The following is a 22,632-nucleotide window of genomic DNA, read 5'->3' as shown; positions in this document are numbered from 1 at the left end:
GCAGTTCCTCAGTTCCTTCAAAGCTGTCATAAACACCTCAAACAAAAATTAGAAGTTGAGCAGTAGCTTTCAAATCAGTGCTCTTGTGCATCGCTAAAGAATGATTGTTGAATTCATTTGCCTTCTGATTTGATTCATTGTTATTGGAGATAATACTCTTCGCTGCACAGTCATTTGGGACAAATTTATATTCTCAAAAACATTTTTTATCAGGACATAATCCAGAAACTACAATCAGTATAAACTTATTAAATCGCCTTCAGTAAAAGACTTCCCGGCAGCAGCAATGTCTTTCAATACATGAAAACTCTCTTTAGTAGCCACCTCATTTTCTGAGTTTGCTTTCTTGAAAAATGTTTTTCCCCACTGAGATTTTTCAATAATTTGAATGCTTTAATTTTTCAGTTGTGTCCAGTTTGGTTAAGTCAGAATATTTTGATTTGAAATAGTGATGAAGATTGTATTCCTTAGGAACTACTTTTTGGAAAGTAACATTTTGTCTCTATTGTAAGCAAACAGGTATCTTTTTGTTCACTCCGGATTAAACATTCTGTGTTTCAGATTAAATGTTCTATGTTCTGATTCGATCTTCTGCTTCTTTTTATCACCCATTTTACAGAGTCACCCCCAAAAATTTAACATTTGAACCAAAAAAATATTTCCATAGCAGCTGCTCACATACAAAGAAATCCTGAGCTGAGTATCTGACCTTGGAGAGAGTGCCAGACACTCATGTAACTTGGTAGGTGGCTGGCTTGCACAGCAAGGCTGGGGAAGAAGCCTTCAAATAGTTGCCACTTGTCGCATAGCAGGCATCCGCTGCATTGATGCATGGCTGCACTTACTTCGTCTCTGTTCAACACAGCAAAAAAAAAATAATACAAGGACCCTCTCTTATCTCAGACTAGAAACAGGCTGACAATGGTTAGTTGCTGTGAGTACTATAAGAAAAAAATGGGTTCTCAAGGACTTGAACTAACAAGTGTCGACTAAATGGAATAATAACAATGTATCATTATCATTAAATATCATTAAACTTTGTAATATACACAATAAACAAATATAAATTTCAGATAAATGGTTACAAAAGCCATTTAGGCTCATACTCGCAGTAGAATAAAACCTGAATGCAGAGCATCTTTGATTTGAAACAGAACACTTTGTAAGTATAGACATACCGTATATACTCGAGTATAAGCTGACCCGAATATAAGCCGAGGCACCTAATTGTACCACAAAAAAAACGGGGAAAACATTGACTCCAGTATAAGCCGAGAGTGGTAAATTTCAAAAATAAAAGTAGATACCAATAAAATTACATTAATTGAGGCATCAGTAGGTCAACTGTTTTTGAATATTTACATAAAGCTCAAATTTAAGATAAGACTGTCCAACTCTGATCAAATCATTCTTCTCATCTCCTTCAATGTAAATGTGCTTATGTATCCTTTTAATAATAACAGAGTAAATTAATACATATAATCATAATAATAATAATAAATACAGGAAAATAATACATGTAGTAATAAATAGAGTAAAATAATAAATATAATAATAATAAGATACGTGAAATAATGAATGTAATAGTAGCAACAATAATAGAGAAAAATAATAAATGTAATAATACCAATAATAATAGAGAAAAATAATAAATGTACCATATATTCTTGGGTATAAGCTGACCCAAATATAAGCCAACCAGGACCCTCACCCGAGTATAAGCCGAGTGGAGCTTTTTCAGTCTTAAACAAGGGTTGAAAAACTAGGCTTATACTCGAGTATATACAGTAATATATTTTCATTATTTTATTTTTATCCATTCTGTGTTTAATGTATCAAGAGAACAACTTGTAAGCCACTGTATGTTCCCAATAGGTTCCACGGTATCTATGAAAGACTGTATGGTTTTTTTATAATACTTTTTATTAAGATTTCTTTTATAATACAATAATAATATAATAGTAATAAAGAAGATAAAGGAAAAGAAAAAAGGAAAAAAGAAAAGAGAAAAAGAAGGTTTAACATATAGATATGAAAAAAGGGACATAAATAGAACAGATTTAAGACTGCAAGTTAGAGTATCTATTTTATTATGTGTATTACCTACACTAAATTGTGTATATTCTGGAAAAAATTAATTAATTTTTTTGTTATTATTGTTATAGTTACTTAATTGCAGTATATAGAAGAATATATATACAGTAGAGTCTCAACTATCCAAGCTAAACGGGCCGGCAGAAACTTGGATAAGCGAATATCGTGGATAATAAGGAGGGATTAAGGAAAAGCCTATTAAACATCAAATTAGGTTATGATTTTACAAATTAAGCACCAAAACTTCATGTTATACAACAAATTTGACAGAAAAAGTAGTTCAATACGCAGTAATGTTATGTTGTAATTACTGTATTTACGAATTTAGCACCAAAATATCATGATATATTGAAAACATTGACGACAAAAATGGCTTGGATTATCCAGAGGCTTGGATAAGCGAGGCTTGGATAAGTGAGACTCTACTGTATATACATATACCTACATATACACATATATATATAGCACATAGGCGAAGAAGAAATGGAGATATAAACATAGGTTAAAATTATTAGGATAGAGAAACGATGTTACAGAGAAAAATGATTGGTTGTTTCCTGGTATCTTCCAGAGGTCTGTTCCTTTTCTATTTTTCTGTTCTATTCTTGTTCTTTTCTCCCTTTCTTCTTTCTTCCCCTTTGTTTTTGTACATATTTTTATTTTTACAAATAGTTCTTATCATATCAATTTTTTATTCTTTAACATGAGATATCCATTTACTTGTTTCCAGTTTTTCATTCCTTTATTCCTTTATTCTTAGTCATGAGAAAGATAAGACTGTATGATTTATTGAGTACATGCTTGAATTTGTTGAAACTAAATAACAATAGTAAGTAGTATGTATTAATAGTTGGTAATTTTACTAAGCCAGAAAATACTTTGTACAATTGTATTAATGTTACCCAATACAGTAGAGTCTCACTTATCCAAGCTAAACGGGCCGGCAGAAGCTTGGATAAACGAATATCTTGGATAATAAGAAAGGATTAAGGAAAAGCCTATTAAACATCAAATTAGGTTATGATTTTACAAATTAAGCACCAAAACATCATGTTATACAACAAATTTGTCAGAAAAAAGTAGTTCAATACGCAGTAATGTTATGTTGTAACTAGCTGTGCCCGGCCACGAATTGCTGTGGCGAAGTCTGGTGGTATGGGAAATAAAGTATTGAGGAATTGGTGGTAGTTAAGGTAAAGGGTAAAGGTTTTACCTTACATTAAGTCCATTATAAATGGGTTATATAGCTGTGTGGAAGGGCCTTGAGTCTACACTGCCGTATAATCCAGTTCAAATCAGATAATCTGTATTTTATAGGCAGTGTGGAAGAGGCCTAAGTGAGGCCTAACTCTGCCTGTCCTGTGGGCTGAGTGGGTTGCTAGGAGACCAAGTGGGCGGAGCATAGCCTTCTAACTGGCAGCAATTGGATAAAAACAATTATTCCTCTCCCTCTAATTAGGACTTTATTTTTTTTTCTTTTTGTTGTATGAACGTAGAGGCATGGATGACTCACAGCACTTGTTAGTTGCTGTGAGTCACATGACAAACAGGAGAGAGTGTGCAGTAACAACTCACCACCACGAAGTTACATGACAGGCACTTGTGGAAGGTGTTTTAAGCAGGGCAGTACTGGGTAACATCATGCACAAGTTATGTATGAATAATGCGCTCACTACATTCTTCTACTTTCTTCTATGTCCTTTATGTTTTTCAAGAGCTGCAGATTTTTTTATTTCTTTTTGGAGGGGCACAAGAAACCTGAGCCATCAGTTATTCAGGTCTGCTGAAGACTAAGCTGTTCCTTAAGTGCTCCTCATAAGGTGTGGTTTCCAGACCTTTAATCATTTTGGACACCTTCCTCTGGACCCACAGCTGAGGAGGGACTGGCAGCAAAGGCCACAGTTTTATTTATTTTGTGTCAAAGGCATTGCATAAATAGATAAATTTAAAAGTGATAAAATAAAGGGATCACAAGCTGCTAAATAGTTTTAGACCAAAAACGGGCAACAGTGACTGCATTGTCTGTAGCTTTAAATAGTTCTTCCTCTATGCCATGGGTCCCCAAACTAAGGCCCGGGGGTCAGATGCGGCCCATCGAAGCTATTTATCTGGCCCCCACAGCACAAGGACAGAAGGGGGTTGGACTAAATGACCCAAGGGGTCTCTTCTTCTCTTACAACCCTTATTATTATTATTATTATTATTATTATTATTATTATTGACACAACAACATTGCATGACACAGCAAACAAGATAGATATGCTGGATTTCGTATAACAAAATCACAAGTCGAACACTTCCCAAGTGTCTAGGACTGTGTGATGTAATTATTATTATTATTATTATTATTATTATTAACATTGAGGCTGGGTGGTCATCTGTCAGGGGTGCTTTGCTTGTGCTTTTGGTGCACAAAGGCAGAAGGGGATTGGACTCAATGGCCCAAGGGGTCTCTTCCAACCCTCTTTATTATTATTATTATTATTATTATTATTATTATTATTATTATTATTATTAACATTGAGGCTGGGTGGCCATCTGTCAGGGGTGCTTTACTTGTGCTTTCAGTGCACAAAGGCAGAAGGGGATTGGACTCAATGGCCCAAGGGGTCTCTTCCAACCCTCTTTTTTATTATTATTATTATTATTATTATTATTATTATTATTATTATTAACATTGAGGCTGGGTGGCCATCTGTCAGGGGTGCTTTGCTTGTGCTTTCAGTGCACAAAGGCAGAAGGGGAATGGACTCAATGGCCCAAAGGGTCTCTTCCAACCCTCTTTATTATTATTATTATTATTATTATTATTATTATTATTATTATTATTATTATCATTGATGCTGGGTGGCCATCTGTCAGGGGTGCTTTGCTTGTGCTTTCAGTGCACAAAGGCAGAAGGGGATTGGACTCAATGGCCCAAAGGGTCTCTTCCAACCCTCTTTTTTATTATTGTTGTTATTATTATTAATTATTATTATTGCTCGGTGGCCAACTATAGTCCGGCCCTCCAACGGTCCGAAGGATCGTGAACTGGTCCCCTGTTTAAAAAGTTTGGGGACCCCTGCTCTATGCATAAGGCAAGGCATTGTGGGCAACCATACAGATGCTGAGTTGTTTGTTCTGCTCCACAGTCGCACAAAATGGAGGATTCCTCTAGATCAGTAATTCTCAATATGTGGTTCCTCAGGTGTTTTGGCTTACAACACCCAGAAATCCCAGCAAGTTTACCAGCTGTTAAGATTCTTGGGAGTTGAAGACTGAAACATCTGGAGACCCACAAGGTTGAATCACTGCTCTAGGTAGTGCCATTTTTCCAGATTGTTTTTTTATCTGCTCACTCCACTTCTGAACCTGTTCAGGGACTTCCAAGTTGCCCATTCTTGGTTTGCTTCTGGAGGAAGATCCTCATGGAGAGCCATCTAGTTTGAGTTACTTGATTTTGCAGCCCACAGGAATATTCTTGCTGTTGCTGGAGGAATATTTAGAGGAGTGGTGGTTCCTTGATTTAAGTCTACTGGGAGGAAGCTGATAGCCATACAGTGGGTGGCTTTCACAGTCTTCAACCTTGTTTTTCAACCACAGTAGCAGCAATGGATGAGATGAGAGGCAGCCTAGGCAAAGAGGAGGGGAAGAATGATTACTTATGTACAAATAAACTGCCTGTTATGGGCAGCCCGGAAGGGAAATTGTGGTATGAGAAGAAATCCTTGCATTGGGGTGGCAGCAACCCTAGTGATGATGCTGCCTAGCACTTTCTCTTGAAGGAGCACTGAAAGAATAGAGGAAATCAGTGTTTCTTTTAGACTCTCCCGAGATGGACTAAACTCTCAAGTTTAAGCCAGGGGATGCATCCTTTTGTATATATAAAAGTTAAGGTAGAATATAAACTCTTAGCAAAAAGTAAATATCCCCTTCACAGAGCAGAGCTATAAAATACCCTTTTGATTTACAATTACAATTCTTATCATTGTAATTGATATGAAGAAATAAATATATTAATAATAACTTTGTACATGGATAATGTTCTCTTCTCCCTCTCTTCAATTCCCTCCCCCCCCCCTTTTGCAACATATAGTAGAGTCTCACTTATCCAACATTCGCTTATCCAACGTTCTGGATTATCCAACACAGTTTGCCTCCCGCCCCGATCCACAGCTCTTTCTCTAGGCAGCAAGGATTGAACTTTTTATGGATTTTATTTATTTATTTATTTGAATTTACAGTATTTATATTCCGCCCTTCTCACCCCGAAGGGGACTCAGGGCGGATTACAATTAACACATATATGGCAAACATTCAATGCCAACAGACAAACAACATACAGTATAGAGAGACACAGAGGCATTTAACATTTTTCCAGCTTCACTATTCCGGCCACAGGGAGAGCTGTTGCTTCACCGTCCACTAGAGGCTGTACTTCCTCATTCCTTTCCTCATGTTTTGCTGGCAGTTTTATGGTGTTGTAAATTAGTTAAATTAGCCTCCTGCATAAAGGGTACCTAAATTTCCCTACTTGACAGATGCAACTGTCTTTCGGGGCTGCATAGGTCAACAGCAAGCCAGGCTATTTAATGGTCGGGGGCTTAACCCGACCTGGGCTTTGAACTCATGACCTCTCGGTCAGTAGTGATTTATTGCAGCTGGTTACTAGCCAGTTGCGCCACAGCCCGGCCCGACAATGTTGCTACTGTAAGTTCATTTTATGCAATTCTATCTTTATTTGTAGTCCATTTGTTAGTAGCCAATATATTGCGATGTTTTGGTGCAGTAATTACTACATAACGTTACTGTGCTTTGGACTTCTTTTTCTGTCAATTTGTTATAAAACATGATGTTTTTGGTGCTTAATTTGTAAAATCATAATGTAATTTAATAGGCTTTTCCTTAATCCCTCTTTATTATCCAACATTTTCACTTATCCAACATTCTGCCGGCCTGTTTATGTTGGATAAGTGAGACTCTACTGTCCTTGATATTTGTAACAATTTAACTTACTTAACAAGAACTCCCCCCTTTTTTCCCTCGTTATATCTTGCGTTGTAAAAATTGGAAATACTCAAGAATATATACACACACACACACACACAAATACACACACACATTTTTGAATGCATAACAAAGTGGCCATGGTCAGAATCGCACCGAAACACCTTTCCCTTCTCCATGGAATCACCTTTATCCACAGTTGTCAACAAAATCCACAAGTTTGCCCCCACCCCCATACCTGTTTATACATGAGGTTGACTATACACAGACATGTATGGTTATTTCTGTGGAATGATGTGGAAGCATTCATTTCAATTTGGCTTCTATTAAGATAAACTGACAATTGACAAAGTGCTATTACTGTATTTGTTCCATTCTAAGGCCCCTCCAAATTGCCATATAATCCACATTATCAAAGCAGACAATCCACATTAACTGCATTGAACAAGATTATCTGAATCTGAACTGCCACGTAATGCAATTTAAAACAGATAATCTGGATTTTATATAGCAGTCTAGAAGGGGCCTAAAGTGCATTTTCCCCTGTATAAACATCTCTAATAATGGGGTGTGTCTTAGAATTGCAGGTGTATCTTAAATATTTTTGTTGGAATAGTTATGCTGAAATTAGGGTACATCTTACATCCGATGGTGTCTTACAATAAAAGAAATATAGTATTTAAAGTATATAGGAGGGAGGAGTGAAAGAATTTAAAAACCAACTTGAATCCTCTGCCAAGAGAAAGGCTTTTGAAGGCATTAATTAATCAATACAATTTAAAGTACGTGACTAATACACTAGTTGTAAGCAAAACCTGGTTTTTAGAGAAATTTTTAAAATTCCACCTAAGGCCAGGCAAGGATGGAACTACCGTATATACTCGAGTATAAGCTGACCTGGATATAAGCCAAGGCACCTAATTTTATCACAAAACTGGGAAAACCTATTGACTTGAGTATAATACGAGGGTGGGAAATGCAGCAGCGACTGGTAAATTTCAAAAATAAAAGTAAATATAGATACTAATAAAATTACATTATTTGAGGCATCAATAGGTTAAATGTTTTTGAATGTTTACATAAAAATGTAATTTATGATAATAATAATAAGACTTTAATAAGATAAGACTGTCCAACTGTGATTACCTATATACTTGAGTATAAGCCGACCCGAACATAAGCCAGCCAGGATTCTCACTTGAGTATAAGCCAAGGGGAGCTTTTTCAGCCCTAAAAAACGGCTGAAAAACTAGGCTTATACTCGAGTATATACAGTAATCTGTCATTCCTTACGTACCTAAAAGCCTTGCATATCTTCTGTCCTTGAATCACTTAGGAGATCTTCTGCATATTCTAGCCTTAACTCTTGTGGTATTTTCTAAAGCAAACTTTATTAAAAAAAAATTACACAATTACCGTTTATTCGGTAAAGTCCCCCAAACTCGAAACTACTTTTGAGTAGTTTCAGAGTGCTTGCACTTTCTTCTTTTTGCAATTTCCCTTTTATTGTTTTATCATTATTTATTTATATATTCTGCTCTTTTTGTTTTGGTTGTATTTTGTTGTTGTTGTTTTTGTGTGTGTCAGGAGTGACTTGAGAAACTGCAGGGTGCTTCTGGTGTGAGAGAATTGGCCGTCTGCAAGAACGTTGCCCAGGGAATGCCCGGATGTTTAACTATCCCGTGGGAGATTTCTCTCATGTCCCCGCATGGGAAGCTGGAGCTGACAGACAGGAGCTCACCCCACTCTCTGGATTCAAACTGCCGACCTTTTGGTCAACAGTCCTGCCGGCACAAGGGTTTAACCCATTGCACCACCGGGGGTTAGAGTCTTGTTTTTTTGCAAATTAGGATTTTATTATTGTGTCATTTTCCATAATAGCATTTACCAGCTGGATAGAATTTTTTTTAAAAAAATTAAAGTAAGTTTTAGTCCATATACAGTAGAGTCTCACTTATCCAACATAAACAGGCTGGTAGAATGTTGGATAAGCGAATATGTTGGATAATAAGGAGGGATTAAGGAAAAGCCTATTAAACATCAAATTACTTATGATTTTACAAATTAAGCACTAAAACATCATGTTATACAACAAATTTGACAGAAAAAGTAGTTCAGTATGCAGTAATTACTGTATTTACGAATTTAGCACCAAAATATCACGATGTATTGAAAACATTTACTACAAAAATGTGTTGGATAATCCAGAATGTTGGATAAGAGAGTGTTGGATAAGTGAGACTCTACTGTACTTACAGAAGGAAATATGACTTTGTGTAGTTATCTGATTGCAACATCCATACCTTTTCCCCTTTCTCTTCTAACATAGATAATGAAACCAAAAACTATATTATAACTGATCAGCAAGGGAAAATGCTGAGAAGTGCCTTTAACCTTGTCTTGATCTCTGCACAGAAGGGAATTGGGACTTATTTTCTGGTCAGTTATAACAATTTTACTCTGGGCAGAACTGCAAAGTAACTGAGAAAAGAAGTGACATATTTGTGGCAGCAGCAGGTGTAAAGCTCAGCCAGCAACCGAGGAGCTAGACTGAATAGCAGCAAGCTGGTTATAATTATAAATAAAGCTTCACAGATAGCAGTTAATTTGAGCCAGGGTTTGGCTTTTGGCCTAGAACCTGTTCTGAATATGAGATTTTGGACTTAGAACATAGAAACAGTAGTCGCAAAGGTGCTGCTGAGTAAAAGCAGACAATGGTACTTTCACTATTGAGGAACCACAGCTGTTTCCACAGCATTTATCTGTCCATATGGTTGAAATAGCCACATGCAAAAGGAATTGTATGTATTCATCAGCATATAGTTGATGAAACACGCCCTTTGCACAGTGTTAAGCAGTAGAGAAGTGCAAAAAATAGTTACTCCTCATAAGTCGTATCAAATTCATTAATTTTGTGCATACAAATCTATATCCAAAATATGCCAGAAAGGTAGGAGAGGAATTTAGAAATTGAAACACTCACCAAACATTTTTGTTAATGTTCTGTAACGTTCGGATGTCTCCCAAGGTCAGTTTACTTTTCAGTATAAGCATTAAGCAAGTTTGGCAAAACCAAGAGAAGATAAAGTGCAGCTAGAACAGTGTATGCAAAGAAATGGAAGACAACAGAAATACTAACCAAGGAAGAATGGATACTAAAGATTATGGACATAAAGAACATGGACAATTTAACCTACTATTTGATGACCCATAATGGCAAATCAAAAAAACAAACAGGTTGGACGTTATTGACAAACTTTATTGAACAAGAAGAATTTTTTACAAAGACTTAAAGACAGAGAGAATACAAACATTAAGATACAACAACAAATCATTTTACCCAGAAGAAAAGACGGGAAGTACAAACAATTTTTTTATTCTGTGTGTGTGTGTGTGTGTGTGTGTGTGTATATATATATATATATATATATATATATACACCGTATATACTCGAGTATAAGCCGACCCGAATATAAGCCGAGGCACCTAATTTTACCACACAAAAAACTGGGAAAACATTGACTCCAGTATAAGCCGAAGGCGGTAAATTTCAGAAATAAAAACAGGTACCAATAAAATTACATTAATTGAAGCATCAGTAGGTTAAATGTTTTTGAATATTTACATAAAGCTCTAATTTAAGATAAGACTGTCCAACTCTGATTAAATCATTATTCTCATCTTCTTCAATGTAAATGTGCTTATGTATCCTTTTAATAATAATAGAGTAAAATAATACATGTAATAATAATAATAAATACAGGAAAATAATACATGTAGTAATAAATAGAGTAAAATAATAAATATAATAATAAGATCAGAGTGAAATAATAAATGTATTAATAATAATAATAAAATAGAGAAAAATAAATAGTAGCAATAATAATAGAGAAAAATAATAAATGTAATAATACCAATAATAATAGAGAAAAATAATAAATAATAAATGTACCATATATTCTCGAGTATAAGCTGACTGAAATATAAGCCAACCAGGATCCTCACCCGAGTATAAGCCAAAGGGGGCTTTTTCAGTTTTAAAAAAAGGGCTGAAAAACTAGGCTTATACTCAAGTATATACAGTATACACACACACACACACACACACACACACACTTATACATATATTTCATTTTTTATGTTTATTTTTATATTTTATCTTGTCTCTTTTTTCTTTTTTTATTACTTTTTCCCTTTCTTTATCCTTTTTTCCATCTCTTTCCTATATCCACTATTGTTCTCACTCTCTTTTATGTATAGACACACCTAATAAAAATGATTTTTTAAAAAGTGCTTTAAAAACCAATCCTTTTTATTTTGACCCCATTTTTGCCATAAGCAAAGGCTGGGGGTGGGACTAAACTTAATGGGTAGGGAACTGAGCATACTTTTAAAAATGTAGTTTGGGAAAGTGAGGTGCCCAGTGGCAGAGAATGCAAAAGGCCATGTCTTAAACTACATCTTCCAGAATGCAATGCTCACAGCATTGACCTGAAGCAGCCAGTCAGCCGTTTGAGAGTGAATCTATAATAAATAAAATTATTGAATCTGCAAAGAGGACTAACGTAAGTAAGTAATAATGTGCTAAGTTGAAGTTATGTGGTTGTATGTCATAAAGACAGGCGGACATTCAAGAGGATTGCTGTTGTCGCTTTTTGGAGGGAATAATTTGTTTTTGTCTAAACTTCAGCACTGAGCTGCTGAACTTGCAGACCGAAAGGTCCCAGGTTCAAATCCTGTGAGCAGCTTGAGCGCCTGCTGTTAGCTCCAGCTCCTGCCAACCTAGCAGTTCGAAAACATGCAAATGTGAGTAGATCAATAGGTACCGCTCTGGCGGGAAGGTAACGGCGCTCCATGCAGTCATGCCGGCCACATGACCTTGGAGGTGTCTACGGACAACGCCGGCTCTTTGGCTTAGAAATGGAGATGAGCATCAACCCCCAGTCAGACATGACTGGACTTAACGTCAGGGAAACCTTTACCTTTTTTACTAAACTTTTAAAAATCCCCAAAAATCTGTAGATGTGTGAATCTTTCTGAAACTTTTGGGGATTGATGCTCTGGTTATATAAAATTCAAGTAGATCGCTCTTGCAGTTTTTTTAAAAAAAATGTTGTTTATAAAAACTTTTCCTGGATAAGTGAAGCATTCTGAAATTTTGTGGGCTAACAGTGGTAAATGCGTTCTACCACTGTAGTAAGTTTAACTCCAATAGTTTTTAAAATGAGGAAGAAAGGAGCCTCTGAAGTTTCTCCGAAGGTAGTAATTATTGCATTAATGCGTATGCGCAATTACTGTAACAAAATAGTAATGGAATGTCATTAGTCTCGTTAAAGTAACGAAATTTTCACTAACAAAACTTTAGAAACATTTTAGAAATGAAGTGCCACGGCTCTCCAGTTTTGTAAGTACTTTTGAACCATTTTAATCGATTGGACATACCTATTAAGCAGGTCAAGAGCTGTGTCTCCTTTTGAATTTGGACAGGGAATGGAAGGTTTGTAAAATATTCCACATCCTTTATTGTTTTATACATGCTGAATTATATGTATGAATTGCATACACAACAGTCCATCTAAGGAGACTAATTTCTCTTTTCAGACCTCCAAAAATATACATTGAAAAAATGGAACTATTATTTGAATCACTTTCACCACCATGACTGTAAGTACTAATCTAGAAGGAATGTCTGTGGAGGGATGTGCTGGGAAAGATGTGTCAGTGGAAGCCCATTGACACATAAATATATAAATAGTGCTCCGCCCAAATACATAGTGCCTTTAACATTTATTTCTAATGATTTTACAATATTTAATATCTATATAAGGACAAAATCAAATGGACAGAATATTAACAAAATTCTTAGGTATGGCCATGTTCCAGAAGCATGTTCCAGAAGCATTCTCTCCTGATGTTTTGCCCACATCTATGGCAGGACATCCTCGGAGGTTGTGAGGTCCTTTGGAAACTAGGCTTACATATAATTGTTAATTTTTCAGTGATTTTTCTGAAAGGGCTTTACAAGTGTTACATAATGGGGTTTCCTAATCATTTGTAGAGCATTGCTGAGTATCACACATGTAATGTGTTACTCTACAAATACTCAGCCTGAGCAGAGCAACAACAATGGCAGGAAACTTGTAATGGAATTGGATGCAACAAACACAAAATGGTGCCATACACAAATGGGAGTAAGAGATGGAAATTGAGCAGGTGCATTTTCCCCTTACATCAGCACGTGGCAAATATTAGCCTTTATAGCAGTTCAGTGTACATGAGCCATGTCATTCTTTGGTCCTATTCAAACTAGGGACCCTTACTTATATAGTAATAAAAGTGTAAGCTATACATATGCAGTTTATTTTTATTTGAAGGTGATGTCATCTCCTGACTATTTTCATTCTCTTAAAGCCAGAAACTACACTTTCACTCAAAATGAAAATATACAGGCACTATGGAACTTGTTTTAGAGCAAAATTTATTATTTATTTATTTCCAATATTTCTATCCCGCCCTTCTCACCCGAAGGGACTCAGGGCGGTGTACAATTGGCAACAATTCGATGCCGACACATCATTAAAAACAACAACATATAAAATGTATTACAACCAATTAAATCTATATATATAAAAGAGTGATGGCATCAGGGCAGTGGACAAAACAACAAAACTACAGGCCCCCCAACCTCGAAATTTGACAACACAACCCATCATCCACGCCTCTAGGTTGATACAACAAAAAGAAAAGAAAAATAAAGTCCTAATTAGAGGGAGAGCAATAATTGTTTTTATCCAATTGCTGCCAGTTTAGAGGGCTAATCTCTGCCCACTTCGTTGCCTAGCAACCAAGGGACAGCCAGGTTTCAGTTAGGGGACAGGCAAATTTAGGCCTCACTTAGTCTTCTTCCACAGATTATCTAATTTGCACTGGATTATATGGCAGTGTAGACTCAAGGTCCTTCCACACAGCTATATAACCCATTTATAATCTTATATTATCTGCTTTGCACTGGATTATCTTGACTCCACACTGCCATATAATCCACTTCAGTGTGCATTTTATACAACTGTGAAGAAGGGGCCTCAGATAATCCAGTTCTAAGCAGATAATATAAGATGATCAATATACAGTAGACTCTCACTTATCCAACATAAACAGGCTGGCAGGATAAGTAAATATATTGGATAATAAGAAGGGATTCAGGAAAAGCTGATTAAACATCAAATTAGGTAATCGTTATACAAATTAAGCACCAAAACATCATATTATACAACAAATTTGACAGAAAAGGTAGTTCCATGCGCAGTAATGCTATGTAGTAATTACAGTAGAGTCTCACTTATCCAACACTCGCTTATCCAACATTCTGGATTATCCAACGCATTTTTGTAGTCAATGTTTTCAATATATCGTGATATTTTGGTGCTAAATTCATAAATACAGTAATTACTACATAGCATTACTGCGTATTGAACTACTTTTTCTGCCAAATTTGTTGTCTAACATGATGTTTTGGTGTTTCATTTGTAAAATCATAACCTAATTTGATATTTAATAGGCTTTTCCTTAACGCCTCCTTATTATCCAACATATTCGGTTATCCAACATTTTGCCAGCCCACTTATGTTGGATAAGTGAGACTCTACTGTACTGTATTTACAAATTTACCAGTAAAATATCACAATGAATTTGAAACACTGACTACAAAAACATTGATTATGAAAAGGCAGACTGTGTTGGATAATCCAGAACATTGTATAAGCGAATGTTGGATAAGTGAGATTCTACTTTGATATGAAATAATTTCTAGGATAGAATAATGCAGAACAATATAATCTCTAAAACCAGGACAGTAATAAAGAAATAAAGAAAGTAAATAAAGCAAGGAAATTGGAAATTCCACAAAGGAAACAATCAGGGCCAGCTAACACCTCCCAAGAAAGGATTCTTCCAGAAAGGAAGCTGAGAAGGCAGTGAAGCACTATGTATTACCAAAGTCATTATTATTACTATCATTACTATCCTTATTATTATTATTATTATTATTATTATTATTATTATTATTATTATTATTGTGTTGCGGTCAACCGTGAAAATGAATACAATCTGGCTCCAAGTATTCAAAAACACTAAAATCAGAATATATAAAAATTAATGTGGTATAATAAAACAGAACAATACAATCTCTAAAATCAGAACACTAAATAAAGAACAACACTCTGAAAATAGGGGAATTCCACACAGAAAACAATCAGGGCCAGCTAACACCTCCCAACAAAGGATTCCCATCATCAAAGTCTGGCCAATCCTCTGTTTTCTCAGGGCCACAGACAGCAGAAGCATATAAAATATCGCAAACAACACCACTCTGAAAACAAGGTAATTCCAGACAGGAAACAATCAGGGCCAGCTAACACCTCCCAACAAAAAAATCACTCAGGGAGGAAACAGCTAGGCTTTAAATCTGCAAGGCCATTACATCCTAATCATTTTTCCTAATTGCAGCATTAATACTTGCCTCCAACAAACAAAAAACAAAAACAAAACAATCAGAAATATTGTATATTCACAACCTTTAGGAAATAATGTCCCCTGATGGCACAGCATGTTAAAGCACTGAGCTGCTGAACTTCTGGACCGAACGGCCGCAGGTTTGAATTGGGGGAACTGACAGAGCCCTCACTGTTAGCCCCAGCTTCTGCCAACCCAGAAGTTCAAAAACATGTAAATGTGAGTGCATCAATAGGTACTGCTCCGGTGGGAAGGTAACGCCGCTCCATGCAGTCATCCCACATGACCTTGGAGGAGTCTACAGACAACGATGGCTCTTCGGCTTAGAAATGGAGATGAGCACCAACCCCCAGAATCAGACACGACTGGACTTAACGTCAGGGGAAAACGTTTACCCTTTACCTTAACTACCACCAATTCCTCAATACTTTATTTCCCATACCACCATTCTTCGCCACAGCAACGCGTGGCCGGGCACAGCTAGTACAGTATAAAATATAAAACATAAAACATATGCTTAAAATCCGTTTGTCCAATATCCTCCTACTTTATCCTCCTCCTACAGTATCCTCCTCCTACAAAACCATGCCTTGGAGGCTTGTTTGCCTTATATGCTCTCTTCCCCATCCTATTTATCCTCTTGGAGCCGAGGACAAGCTCCATGTATGATGCCATTACTTTGAAATTGAACTGCTCTGAAATCACAAAAATCACTTATAACACATACACATATATAAAGTAGCATGACTGGATGCACATATCGGTTTTTCACAGAGAGCTATATTAGTATGAGCACTTCTCTTGAACAGACACTGCATGAACCAATTGTATTGGCCTATAATTGAAATAAAATGCTTGGGTGGGAGGTTAGCCATGATGACATGGGTTTCCCCATCCCCCCTTATCCATCCTTCACCCCCATGTTGGTGGGATCAATATTAATGAGTTTACTTTTCGCTGTGATTAAAGGGAAATGGTTTAAGGCAATGCAATTGGGTTGATGCACTACAGACAGTATGCAGCATCCACATTGACAAAAGAAGAAGATAATAGCAGCAGTTAATACTGCGGGTTGCTTCCTAAGGTAATTCACAACAACAGCATATGAGTGGGGAAGGAACTGAGACGAGAGTTAGTTCAAACTATTAATCCAGACATTCTCTATGGCTCACTTAGTGATGTTTTGAACAGGCAGGCCATTTCTTAACAGTGTCCGATATAAAATCATAGAGTTAGAAGAGGACCAACCAGTACAAATCCCTGCCATGCATTTTTACACCATTAAAGTACTTCCAATAGATGTCTGTCCATCCTCTGCTTAAAAACCTCCAAGGAGGAGACTATAGGACAATACAAGGGAGTGTACTTACTTTACTTTGGCGATCCCTTGTTGTCTGAGTATGATGGCCTTCCAAGTGTAGTGTCTTGGTGGTGGATACGGAGGTGGCTGTGGAGCCCTATTCTTGATCTGCATGTTCTTCCACAGTGAGGGCATCAGTTTTCAGCTGGAAGGCGGTCCCAATCAGGGTTGGCTTGACGCGCCTTTCTCTTGGCACGTTTCTCCCTTTCGCCCTCCATTCTAAGCCGAAGAGTCGGAATTGTCCATGGACGCCTCCAAGGTCATGTGGCTGGCATGATTGCATTGAGCGCCATTACCTTCCCACGGGAGTGGTACCTATTGATCTACTCACATTGGCATGTTTTCGAACTGCTAGGTTGGCAGAAGCTGGAGCTAACAGCGGGCGCTCAGTCCACTCCCGGGATTTGAATCTGCAACCTTTTGGTCTGCAAGTTCAGCAGCTCAGTCCTTTAACACACTTCGCCATTGGGGCTCCTAGGGTAATCTGATGTTAACACATCCAATTTCTGTTCTATCTTCTGTTTCAAATTTACATGGCTGTCAGCCAAATGTTTGGTTCTAAAATCTAACTGGAGATGTCAGATACTGAAGCTTGTACTCTTGCCATCTCAATCTCTAAGACACCTTGTGCTTACTTGAGGTCTTCCATTCTAAGGTGCATTCAATGATGTATTGTCACTCCAACCGCTTAAAGATGCAGTTTTAGAATATGACAGGCAACAACTAGGCCTTTCTTGATCTCAGAGAGAAGAGTTTTATTGTGGAAAAGTAAAAAAAAATGAGGTAGAAAAAAAACAGAAGACACGAGCCTGTGGGTGCCAAAAAGATAGAATCCTACATTGCAAAGCAAGCTACAGTTACTTTTCTAGGTCCATAGTACTTGTCCGCCTTGTGTGAAGCGTTACTTAATCAATGTCCAGTTCAATTGGTCAGATGCACTAAGGTGATCCTACATCATAGCTCACGCCCCCTTATCTTACACCCTCTGTGTGTCCAGTTCTACTCAACTGACACTTTATTGTTTTGGCCCAACATGTACAAGCCCTATTCCTGATGCAAATAAGAGAAAGAGATTGGCAGACTCTGGATATCAAGGCCCATGCAGGACAGGGCACTCTCAGTATTATAAAACACTTTCTATTAGAGTTCCAGTGCCAGAAAAGTTTATCCCACTTTTCATTTTTAATTGCTTAGGTCATACACATTTTGCATTCTCAGTCCAAATTTGTTGCTTAATTTAACTTTCAGATCCTTTGAGCAAAATAACAAATAAGGTCCACCCCTCTCAGAACCATCTCAAAGGTTAAGATCTTCTGGGTGGCCCTGCTCTTAGTCCCATCTCCTTTGCAGGTGCGTTTGGTGGGGACGAGAGACAGGGCCTTCTCAGTGGTGGCCTCTCACCTATGAAACTCCCTCCCCAGGAATCCCTCCCTCCTGACTTTTAGAAAAAAAGTAAAAACATGGTTGTGGGACCAAGCCTTCGGACAGTAAACTAGTGCAATAAGTGATATGAAAGAAGTGTAATTATGACCGGAATGGCTCCTGAACTCTGACTTTGGACTGTGTGGTTTTAATAATTGGGCTTAATGCTTTGATGTTTTAATTTTATGATTTTTAATCCACATGTCTATATTTTTATTCTATGTTTGTATGTGGCATCAAAATTTTGCCTACTTGTAAGCCATTCTGGGAGCCTCTGATGGCACAACGGGTCAAACCGCTGAGCTGCAGAACTTGCTGACTGAAAAGTTGGCAGTTCAGATCTGGGGAGCGGGGTGAGCTCTCGCTGTTAGCCCCAGGTTCTGCCAACCTAGCAGTTTGAAAACATGCAAATGTGAGTAGATCAATAGGTACCGCCCTGGCAGGAAGGTAATGGCACTCCATGCAGTCATGCTGGCCACATGAACTTGGACGTGTCTATGGACAACGCCAGCTCATCGGCTTAGAAATGGAGATGAGCACCAACCCTCAGAGTAGAATACGACTAGACTTAATGTCATGGGAAAACCTTTACCTTTATCTACGCCCCACTGAGTCTCCCACGGGGTGAGAAGGGTGGGGTATAAATAAAGTAAATAAATCAATAGTTTTAATTTTCAATTTTTTTTAATGGAGCCTCCAGTGCCCTAGGGGATAAAAGCCTCATGACTTGAAGGTTGGGTTGCTGATCTGAAGGCTGCCAGGTTCGAATCCCACCCGGGGAGAGCGCGGATGAGCTCCCTCTATCAGCTCGAGCTCCATGCGGGGACATGAGAGAAGCCTCCCACAAGGATGGTAAAACATCAAAACATCCAGCCGTCCCCTGGGCAACGTCCTTGCAGACATCCAATTCTCTCACTCCAGAAGCAACTCCAGTTGCTCCTGACACGAAAAAAAAATAATTTAAATACAGTACAGTGTTCCCTTACTTATCACTGAGGTTAGGTTCCGGGACCACCCGCAATAAGTGAAAATCTGCGAAGTAGGGACACTATATTTCTTTTAATATTTATACATTATTTTAGTAGTTATACACTATTTTACTATCTTTATAAACCAACCGTGTGTTGATAAATCGCCTCCTTCTCCTCCTGTTACTGCTTGGTCTCCTTTTCTCTCCCTTTGGCTTCTCCTTCCTCCAGTCCTTAGGCTGTACATTGTAATTTTTATGATTTATAATAGTCTTTTAGAGTTTATTGAAAAACTGCAAAACAGCGAATCTGCCAAAAGTGAACCACGAAGTAGTGAGAGAACACTGTACTGTAATTTAATTTTTTTATTTTTAAAATGTTCCCCAATTTTTAAAAAGAGTAATAACATTAAGTGTGATTAAAATAATTAGAAAAAACACAAAAGATAGGACAAATACAAATAGGGCTTCATCACATGGGGGACTCACCCCTGTGCTGTTTTGCCAGCCTCCATGGCAAAACAGCAGGGATGAGGCCCGACTCTGTCACCCTGAGCACTGCTTCATTGTGGTGACAGTTGCCCTCCACTGGCAACAGCAAAACACGGCCAGGCTCCCGTGTTTAGAGGGATGCTTCCTAGGCCACTCTGGGTGTGGGTGACCTCTAACAGAAGTCCAGTGACATTGTGTGATAGGCAGTGTGCCCATCCATTGCTGATCTGTCCTAAGATACTAAAAAAGCCCTGTGTGATGACGTCAATAGAAAAAGAACAGGGAAAGAATTTCAGAAAGATATAAGTAACTTTCAACTTGTTTGGTAGATACTAAGCTATACTAAACTATAAGCTCCATCAATATCAAAAGACCTCCTTTCTATATCTTATACATATCAATCATGTGTTAAATCTTTTGTAAGATATATTCCCTAATAGAAGATCATTCACATATTATATAAATATTACTATTAGCAATCTTTATCATCCATTACTATTAGTCTTCTCTCACCTAGGTAAAATTCCTCTATTTTGCTTATGCCTCAAGTATAAATACATCAAATGCATCAATTATTCTTTTATCACCTGCCTAACATAACATCAGCTACGTCTCCCAATCAATCACAAAGGGGAAAATTCACATTAATTTCTTTTCTAAATTTAAATTTCTATCTCCTTAAAAAATCTTTCATAATTATTTTTTTGCAGACACCCACTCCAGTTCATAACACTCAAAAGTCTTATAAATCCATCTTGGTAATCATTATAAATAATTTCCTAAATCAACCAACATTGTTCGATAGCCTTATACTCTAAATTAAATTAGCCACAAAGAGCAAAACCTTTATTAAACTCTTACATCATCATCATCATATAGTGAGGCACTTGATAATATCTTAAACTGAGAAGATCTAACTTTAATTTCTTTCTTTCTTAATTTTAACCCTTGACATTTTATCAAATCTCTTCTATAGAACAACTAGCTGTGCCCGGCCACGCGTTGCTGTGGAGTATGGGAATTCTTTGTTAGGTAGGTGGAATAACAGTGAATAGCTTTGTAGCCTGAAAGCCTGGCCATTTTCTTATGTGAATCCTTGTTTGGTGAGGTGGAATAGAAAGGAATAGGCTTGCTGCTTGGAAGGTTAGGTAGTTGCCTTTTAGGGGAATGTTTTTTTGGGGTGGTAGAATTGTAATGAATAGCCTTGGTGGTTCAAAGCCTGGGTGCTTGCTACCTAGGGGAAATCTTTGTTTGGTCAGCTTCAGAGTAGTATCACTGTTTCAAAGCCTGGTCGCCTTTTACGAAGGTTAATCTTTTATTGGTCTGGTTGCATTGCACTGAATATCCTTGCAGCTCCAATGTCTGGCTGTATTTCTTATTTTGTATATATATTACAAAATATAGAAAGCATGGCAATAAGAATAAGAATAGTAGAAGTTCCCTCCCATGGTAGGCCCCTCCCGAAGACCCCCCCCCCCCTGTAATTCCTTGTCCTGTTTTTCATTGTTTCCCAACCTTATGTTCTATTGTCGGGTCTTTCCTTGCCTTTGTTTATATTTTGTTGGGAGAGGGGGGAGGGGGAGGGAGTGTGACCCCCCTTCCCTTCCCTCCTCCCGCTGGGGAAGCCCATTCCCCTTCCCTCTTCCTCCCCTTCATCCTCCTTTTCCTCTTCTTCCTTCGCCCCTATGGGGCGGCCGAAGGGGGAGCGGTAATTCTTCCAAAGGAAGAGAGAGAGGAGGAGGAGGAGGGAGACCCTTGCTTACCTTTTCCTTTTCTGGCCCTGGAAGGGAAGGCCGGAAAGCCCATGGACGTCGGTATGGCCCTGGGAGTTGGAAAGCTGTGGAGGGGGTGGGGCCAGGAGGTCCGGCAGTGGAGGGACAATAGGGAGGCTCATGGGTGCAGGAAGGTGTGTGCCCCGAGGTCCCAGAGGAGACTGGGTGCAGCCTGAATGGCCAGAAGGGAGGGGCCAGGGCCTGCCGGGAAAAGGCCAGGAGGCATCTGGTAAGGGTTCGCAGAGAAGGAGGGGGGACCTGAGAGAGGGAGCGAGCTGATCCTGGGCAGCCATGCTGTCCCGAAAAATACTTTGAGTTCCACATGCATGCGTACATTGCCTGTTGTGGGTTTTGGCCTTTTTTTGGTGTTGTGATTGTGTTTTTTGTGTGATTGTGTTGTATCTTACTGGAGGCAGGGATGATGGATTGTGTTGCCAATTTTAGAGTTTGAGGGGTGTTGGGTTTTGTTGTTTTATGAGTCGCCGTGATGCCCAAAACCTATTTTATATAGAGATGTAGGCACCTTTCATTCAGTTGCACAGAAGTCAGAGTGAAAATATTTCCCCATAAAAAGCTTCTTAATGCGATTCTCTCTCCAATCCCCACCCAACCCTCCCATCTTTTCCATATTCCTTGATGCTTGTCATTCTGCAGTGTTTAAAATAATACCAACCTTTTCCTTCACATTTGCCTCCAGGTCTTCAGAAACCCCTTGATCAGACCACAGACCACTATCTGTAGCATTCTCTTCTCATTTGAAGCTGACTTCTTATTGCTTTTCCATACCATGGCTTGTTAATTTCCCCATTTTCTATTCTGATAATTCCATTTCTTCATCCTTTTTATACTTAAATTTTATTGCATTTTCACAGTAAAAAAGTAAAACATAAACAAATATAAAATATAAAATAAAGATCCCTCAATATCCCATGTCATAATTTCCCTCCATCCCTATCAACACAAACTAACAACTAATCTATATCCCCTCCTGTTAAAAATAGCATGTAAACAACAACATAAAACTC

At 37.9% G+C, this 22,632-nt stretch overlaps 1 protein-coding gene across 5 annotated transcripts in view; it reads left to right on the top strand.

The window, feature by feature from the left end:
• c3h10orf71 (chromosome 3 C10orf71 homolog) overlaps positions 1-22,632 on the top strand; it is a 48,719-nt gene that overhangs the window by 7,679 nt on the left and 18,408 nt on the right. For 3 of the 5 annotated variants that reach the window (XR_010004539.1, XM_016996245.2, XM_016996242.2), the window contains exon 2: positions 12,685-12,747. The exons of 1 other annotated variant lie outside the window; for it this stretch is intronic. The gene's annotated coding sequence lies outside the window, so the exon portion shown is untranslated. Of the gene's footprint in view, positions 1-12,684; positions 12,748-20,811; positions 20,868-22,632 lie in introns of all 5 variants that reach the window. One more of the 5 variants, XM_016996243.2, reaches the window with a different exon arrangement.

The sequence above is a fragment of the Anolis carolinensis genome, chromosome 3 (assembly GCF_035594765.1).
Source record: "Anolis carolinensis isolate JA03-04 chromosome 3, rAnoCar3.1.pri, whole genome shotgun sequence".
In the NCBI taxonomy this organism is placed as follows: Eukaryota; Metazoa; Chordata; class Lepidosauria; order Squamata; family Dactyloidae; genus Anolis; species Anolis carolinensis.
This window is presented reverse-complemented; position numbering and strand designations above follow the sequence as displayed.